The sequence below is a fragment of the Schistocerca nitens genome, chromosome 10, assembly GCF_023898315.1.
Source record: "Schistocerca nitens isolate TAMUIC-IGC-003100 chromosome 10, iqSchNite1.1, whole genome shotgun sequence".
Taxonomy (NCBI): Eukaryota; Metazoa; Arthropoda; class Insecta; order Orthoptera; family Acrididae; genus Schistocerca; species Schistocerca nitens.
Window position 1 is genome coordinate 36,749,666 of NC_064623.1, and position 7,593 is coordinate 36,757,258.

Consider the following 7,593-nt stretch of genomic DNA (forward strand, 5'->3'; position numbering starts at 1 on the left):
AATGCTGCGCAGCTAGCGCCATTCGACGGCCAACACCGCGGTTCCTGGTGTGTCCGCTGTGCCGTGCGTGTGATCATTGCTTTTACAGCCCTCTCGCAGTGTCCGGAGCAAGTATGGTGGGTCTGACACACCGGTGTCAATGTGATCTTTTTTCCATTTCCAGGAGTGTAATTCTACATCTACATCCATACTGAGCAAAACACTGTGAAGTGCATGACAGAGGGTATTTCCACTGCACCAGTTGTCATGGTTTCTTTCAGTTCCATTCACGTACGCAGCGAGGAAATAAAGGTAGACTAAACTTCTCAGTCGCCGCTGTAATTAGTCTGAAATGTCCACGCTATCCCCACGGGACCGATACATAGCGCGTTGTAGTACAGTCGTAGATTCATAATCTGAAGCTGGTTCTTGAAACGTGCTAACTAGGCTTTCATGGAACAGTTTGCTTCCATGTTTAGGCGCCTGCCAGTTAAATTTCATCAGCATCGCCGTCACAATCCTCCACCATTGTAAAAACCTGTGACCATTAGCACTGCCTTTGTCTGTTTCGTTGAATATCCCTAGTTACTTCAATTTGGTTCGCCTCCCACACACTTTAGCAATGTTCTAGGATGGGTCGCATGAGTGTTTTATATGCAATCTCCTTCGCAGAGTGCATTTCCCTAGCATCCCAGCAATGAACACAAGTCTGCTCCTGCCTTACCTGCGACTGAGCCTACGTGACCTTTCCATTTCGTATCTGCACTACTGGACATTACAGTTGCTGCACCACGAAGATGACGTGCTACAGACGCGAAATTTAACCGACAGGAAGAAGATGCTGTGATATGCAAATGATTAGCTTTTCAGAGCATTCAAACAAGGTTGGCGCCGCTGGCGACACCTACTACATGCTGACATGAGGAAAGTTTCCATCCGATTTCTCATACACAAACAGCAGTTGACTGGCGTTGCCTGGTGAAACGTTGTTCTGATGTAAGGAGGAGAAATGCGTACCAACACGTTTCCGACTTTGATAAAGGTCAGATTGTAGCCTATCGCGATTGCGGTTTATCGTATCACGACATTGCTGCTCGCGTTGGTCGAGATCCAATGACTGTTAGCAGAATATGGATTCGATGGGTTCACGAGGGTAATACGGAACGCCTCGCTGGATCCCAACGGCCTCGTATCACTAGCAGTCGAGATGACAGGCATCTTATCCGCATGGCTGTAACGGATCGTGCAGCCACGTCTCGATCCCTGAGTTAACAGATGGGGACGTTTGCAAGACAACAACCATCAGCACGAACAGTTCGACGACGTTTGCAGCAGCATGGACTATCAGCTCGAAGACCGTGGCTGCGGTTTCACTTGACGCTGCATCACAGACAGGAGCGCCTGCGATGGTGTACTCAACGACCAACCTGGGTGCACGAATGGCAAAACGTCATTTTTTCGGATGAATCCAGGTTCTGTTTACAGCATCATGATGGTCGGATCCGTGTGTGGCGACATCGCGGTGAACGCACATTGGAAACGTGTATTCGTCTTCGCCATAGTGGCGTATCATCCGGCGTGATGGTATGGGGTGCCATTGGTTACACGTCTCGTTGTTCGCATTGACGACACTTTGAACAGTGGACGTTACATTTCAGATGTAACCCTTCATTCGATCCCTGAGAAACCCTACATGTTGCAGGTCCTGTACGGGCCTTTCTGGATACAGAAAATGTTCGACTGCTGCTTTGGCCAGCACATTCTCCAGATCTCTCACCAATTGAAAACGTCTGGTCAATGGTGGCCGAGCAACTGGCTCGTCACGATACGCCAGTCACTACTCTTGATGAACTATGGTCTCGTGTTGAAGCTGTATGGGCAGCTGTACCTGTACACGCCATCCAAGCTCTGTTTGACTCAATGCCCAGGCGTATCAAGGCCGTTATTACGGCCAGAGGTGGTTGTTCTGGGTACTAATTTCTCAGGATCTATGCACCCAAATTGAGTGAAAATGTAATCACATGTCAGTTCTAGTATAATATATTTGTCCAATGAATACCCGTTTATCATCTGCATTTCTTCATGGTGTAGCAATTTTAATGGCCAGTAGTGTAGACTGAGGCGACGAAAGTAATTGTATAGAGACAAGCACATATACAGATGGCGGTAGCATCGCGTACACAAGGTGTATTAGGAAAGTGCCCTGGTGGAGCTGTCGTCTGTACTCAAGTTATTCATGTGAAAAGATTCCCGACGTGACTGCGGCCGCACAACGGGAATTAACAGACTTTGAACGCGGAATTGGAGGTAGACGCATGAGACATTCCATTTCGAAAATCGTTAGGTAATTCAACATTCCGAGAGCCACAGTGCCGTGCGTGCGCCGAGAATACCAGATTTCAGGGATTACCTCGTACCACTGACTACGCACGGGCCGACGGCTTTCACTTAACGACCGAGAGCAGCAGCGTTTGCGTGGAGTTGGGAGTGCTACCAGACAAGCAACACTGCGTGAAATAACCGGAGGAATCAATGTGGGACATACGACGAAGGTATCCGTTATGCGAAATCTGGCGCTAATGGGCTATGGCAACAGATGGCCGGTGCAAGTGCCTTTGCTAACAGCACGACATCCCCTGCAGCGCCTCTCCTGGGCTCGGGACCATATCGATTGCACCCTAGAGGACTGTGTAAGTAGGCTGTTTAGGTTTTTATGTTGGTAACGCCACGTAGCGCTGTGTATGAAAATCACTGACTGCGCTGTGTGCAGTCTGTGGCTGGTTGGACTCATTGTTGGAATATTCGCTTGTGTAGTGTTGGGCAGTTGGATGTGAACATCGCGTAGCGTTGTGCAGTTGGAGGTGAGCCGCCAGCAGTGGTGGATGTGGAGAGAGAGATACCAGAGTTTTGAGAGGTTACTATACGTGGCCGATCTGGACGTTTGTCCGCCAGGAAAAGGAAATTTGTAAAGATAGATGTCATGAATTGATAGATATATATATGATGACTTTTGAACATTATTAAGGTAAATACATTGTTTGTTCTCTATCAAAATTTTTCATTTGCTAACTATGCCTCTGAGTAGTTAGTGCCTTCAGTACTTAGAATCTTTTACTTAGCTGGCAGTATTGGCGCTCGCTGTATTGCAGTAATTCGACTAACGAAGATTTCTGTGAGGTAAGTGATTCATGAAAGGTATGGGTTATTGTTAGTCAGGGCCATTCTTTTGTAGGGATTATTGAAAGTCTGATTGCGTTGTGCTGAAAAAATATTGTGTGTCAGTTTAGTGATGATCAGAGTAAGTAAAGAGAGAACTGTCTGAGTGCGTTCAGTTTTACTCAGCTGTCTCTGTATCAAATAACATAGAAGTTTACCAGCACAGTAATTCATAATTTTTCCAAAGAGGACGTTTCAACTGGAAGACCGTGAGCTGGTCAGATGAGTCCCGATCTCAGTTGGTAAGAGCTGATGGTAGGGTTTGAGTGTGGCGCAGACACCACGAAGTCATCTACCCAAGTTGTGAACAGTGCACTGTGCTAGCTGTTGATAGCTCCGTAATGGCGTGTGCAGTGTTTACATGGAATGAACTGGGTTCTCTGGTTCAACCGAACCCATCTTAGTGGCAATGGTTATGTTCGGCTACTTGGAGACCATTTTCAGCCATTCATGGACTTCATGTTCCCAAACATCGATGGAAAATTTATGGATGACCACGCGCAATGTCACCAAGCCAGAATTATTCGTGATTGGTTTGAAGAACATACTGGACAACACGTTGCTTGACATGAATCCCATTGAACATTTGTGGGACATAGCAGAGAAGTCAGATCGTGCACAAAATCCTGGACCGGAAACACTTTCGCAATTATGGAAGCTTTAGAGGTGGCTTGTCTCAATATTTCTGCAGGGAACTTCCAACGACTTGTTGAGTTCATGCCACGTCGAGTTGCTGACCTACATTGGCAGTAGGAGGCCCGACGGGATGTTAGGAGACATGGACAGTACAGATAGTCTGCAAAAACCAGCAGAGTCCTCTATGTCTGGGGAGGTAATAAGAATGGCGTCCCACAGGGTTCAGTCTTGGGTCCCGTATTGTTCTTAATATATATTAGCGACTTGTCACTCTATATTCATGAAGATGCAAAGCTAGTTCTTTTTGCTGATACAGGTACGGTAATCACACCCAACAAGCAAGAATCAGCTGAGTAAATTGCAAATAATGTCTTTCAGAAAATTATTAACTGGTTTTCTGCAAAAGGACTTTCACTAACATTTGAGAAAACACAATTTATACAATTCTGTACAGTAAATGGCATAACACCATTGATAAATATAGACTATGAACAGAAGTCGGTTGCTAAGGCAGAATACTCAAAATTTCTGGGTGTGTGCATTGATGAGAAATAGAATTGGAAGAAACACGTCGATGATCTGCTGAAACGGTTAGGTTCAGCTACTTATGCTATTAGGGTTATTGCAAATTTTGGAGAGAAACATATCAGTAAATTAGTCTACTATGCCTATTTTCATTCACTGCTTTCATATGGCATCATATTTTGGGGCAATTGGTCATTAAGAGAGAAAGTATTCATTGCACAAAAGCGTGTAATCAGAATAATAGCTGGAGTCCATCCAAGATAACCTTGCAGACATTTATTTAAGCAACTCTGGATATTCACGGTACCTTCGCAATACGTATATTCACTTATGGAATTTGTTATTAATAGCCCATTCTAATTCAAGAGTAACAGCGGAGTGCGTAGCTACAACACCAGAAGAAAGGATGATATTCACTATTCTGGATTAAATCTCACTTTGGCACAGAAAGGGGTGAATTATGCTGCCACAAAAATCTTTGGTTATTTGCCAAATAGTATTAAAAGTCTGACAGACAGCCAACCAACATTTAAAAGCAAATTAAAAGAATTTCTGAATGACAACTCCCTCTACTCAATAGATGAATTCTTAGATATGAAGTACTAACCGTAAAAAAAGAAATATTAATTATTTTGTGTAAAGAAAACTTATGTTAAAGTGACACGTTCCACATCATTACGAAATGTCGCATTCATGATCTATGGAACAAGGATTAATGTATGTATGTCTATGACTTTTGTCACCGCGATGAAGATAACATCATCTGCGAAAAGTCTGCGTAGGTCATTACTATACAATACTAACAACAGGGGTCCCAGCACATTTCCCTGGGACACACTCAAAGTTACTTCCACATTTGTCGATGACTCTCCATCCACGATAACTAGCTGCATCCTCTCTACCAATCGTAATTTTCGCTGTACCCCATACGACCGCACTTTTGATAGTAAGAGTAGATGTGGTTCGGAGTCAAACGCTTTTCGGATATGGAGAAATATTACGTCTACCTGACTGGCTCGATCAATGTCTTTCAGGAAGGGACGAGAAAAAACTGCAAGTTGGGTTTCACGTGGTTTATGTTTTCGGAATCTATGCTGTTTGACATTGAGGAGATACTGCATTACGTTTGAGATCAGAATAAGTTTTAAGATTCGACAACAAATGGATGTTAAGGATATTGGACGTTAATTTTATGGTTCACTTCTGATACACTTCTTGTGTATGGGTGTGACATATGCTTTCTTCCAACCAATGGCTACCGTTTTGTGTTCCAGGGACCTATGACAGATTATGGTTAAAAAGGTACTAACTCAGACGAAAATCTGGTATATAATCTGACAGGGATTCCATAGGGTGCTGAATTTTTGTTAAATTTAAGCGGTTTCGGCTGTTCGTCAACATTACTGAGTCTAATATTTGTATCATTTCTCTTTGCAGTGGTGCGAGAATTATGTTGGACCAATACTCCTAGATAATTCTCCCGATCATTATTGTTATTGTTAAGTCGACGATACATGATCATTACGAAATTCTATACTAAGTAAGACGCTCTAAAAGAACAGAGTATTCATCGCAACTTACGTAACTTCATAACTTATGCAACAAAAGAACAAAAATTTTTCAGGCTGACAAAGCATGAAGATTTTTTATGTTAGGACAGAGTACGCACGGAAATGTTACTGACGCCAGTGGCACTTAAGGGGCGTTCCTAAATTCGGTTTTCCGAAATTCCTTCATCAATAAGATGAAGCAAATAATCCAGAATTCGAACCCAGAACTGCTGCCAACATGGCTAACTTCGAAGTAGTTATCCTTGGTGTAGCGAAGCAACTCAAATAACTTAATAAAAGAAAGTTTTCCCGTCCAGATTGTCGACGAATTAGGTTCGATTCAGAGTATGCTGACGTAATAGCTCCTTACTTAGAGATTATATATAACCGCTCGCACGATGAAAACAAGAACGGGAAAGTTGCACAGGTCACACCAAATAAACGAAATAGGAGTTCCATTGAATTACAGACGTTGATTTACTGTAGGATTTTGGTACATAATTATCAATTAACTCCAAGAAAACGATCCATTGACACACATAACGGACTCAGTATAATCTTTCTCGTGCAGCACAATTAGGTCTTTATTCTCACGAAGTATGGGTGCTATTGACAGGGTATCTCAAATTCAGTCCATATTTCTAAGTTTCCAGAAGGCTTCCCACGAGCGACTTCTAATCAGATTGCGTGCCTATGGCGTATTGTGTCAGTTGTGCGAATGTATTCGTAATTTCCTGTCAGAAGGATCAAATTTCGTAGTAACTGACGAAAACTGTCGTTCCGCAGGGAAGTTTTATAGGCATTCTGCTTTTCCTAATCTACATAAATGATTTAGGAGACAATCTGAGCAGACCTCTTAGATTGTTTGCAACGATGCTATTATTTATCGTATAGTAAATCCATCAGAACTAATTGCGAAATGATTTAGCCGAAATATCGGTGTGGCGCAAAAAGTGGCAATTGACTCTAAACAATGAAAAGTGTGGGTCGTCCAGATGAGTACTAAAAGGAATCCGTTAAATTTCGGTTCCACGATAAATCACATAAATCTGAAGGCTGTCAGTTCAACTAAGTATCTAGGGATAGGAGTTACTAATTAATTTAATTGCAACTATCACACATATAATCTTATGTGGAAGGAAAACCAAATATAGTGTTTTCTTACCAGAAAAGAAGATGAAACGGGTCTACTAAAGAGACGCCCTACATACGTCTGTCCGTCCTGTGCTAGAATATTGCTGTGTGGTATGGAATCCGTACCAGATAGGACTGACGGAGGATATCGAAAAAGTCCAAAGAAGGGTGGCTCGTTTTGTAGTATCGCGAAACATGGGAGTCACGGGGATTAGACGCGAGTTGGGGTGGTTATCATTAAAAGAAAGACGTTCTTCGTTGGGGCGAGTCCTCTTAATGAAAATTCAGGCTACAACATTCTTCCTCTCTTGCGAAAACGTTTTGTCGAGAAATGATCATCACAATAAAAGAAATCAAAGCTCGGGTGCAAACCTTAGGTGTTCATCCGCACGCTATTCGAGAAAGGAACGGTGGAGACATACTGTGAAAATGGTTCGATGATCCCTCTGCCAGACACTTAAAATGACTACAGAATGTCATATATACATTATTGGCCATTAAAATTGCTACTCCACGAAGATGACGTGCTACAGACGCGAAATTTAACCGACAG